Genomic DNA, 641 nt, shown 5'->3' with positions numbered 1-641 from the left:
TGTGTGAGAGACGAGGACGGGATGGCTGTGTTTATTGTGTGTGTGTGAGAGACGAGGACGGGATGGCTGTGTTTATTGTGTGTGTGTGAGAGACGAGGACGGGATGGCTGTGTTTATTGTGTGTGTGTGTGTGAGAGAGACGAGGACGGGGACGGCTGTGTTTATTGTGTGTGAGAGACGGGGACGGGGACGGCTGTGTTTATTGTGTGTGAGAGACGGGGACGGGGACGGCTGTGTTTATTGTGTGTGAGAGACGGGGACGGCTGTGTTTATTGTGTGTGAGAGAGAGTGAGAGACGGGGACGGCTGTGTTTATTGTGTGTGAGAGAGAGTGAGACACGGGGACGGGGACGGCTGTGTGTGTGAGAGAGAGTGAGAGACGGGGACGGCTGTGTGTGTTTGTGTGGGACGGGGACGGGGACGGCTGTGTGTGTTTGTGTGGGACGGGGACGGGGACGGCTGTGTGTGTTTGTGTGGCACGGGGACGGCTGTGTTTATTGTGTGTGAGAGACGGGGACGGGGACGGGGACGGCTGTGTTTATTGTGTGTGAGAGACGGGGACGGGGACGGCTGTGTTTATTGTGTGTGAGAGACAGGGACGGCTGTGTTTATTGTGTGTGAGAGACGGGGACGGGGACGGCT

The 641-nt window shown here is 57.1% G+C and overlaps 1 protein-coding gene across 1 annotated transcript in view; it reads left to right on the top strand.

Moving 5' to 3' along the window:
- LOC109926315 (E3 SUMO-protein ligase PIAS3-like) overlaps positions 1 to 641 on the top strand; it is a 16,198-nt gene that overhangs the window by 11,312 nt on the left and 4,245 nt on the right. The window lies entirely within an intron of this gene.

Source organism: Rhincodon typus, chromosome 46, assembly GCF_021869965.1.
Source record: "Rhincodon typus isolate 14 chromosome 46, sRhiTyp1.1, whole genome shotgun sequence".
NCBI lineage: Eukaryota > Metazoa > Chordata > Chondrichthyes > Orectolobiformes > Rhincodontidae > Rhincodon > Rhincodon typus.
This window is presented reverse-complemented; position numbering and strand designations above follow the sequence as displayed.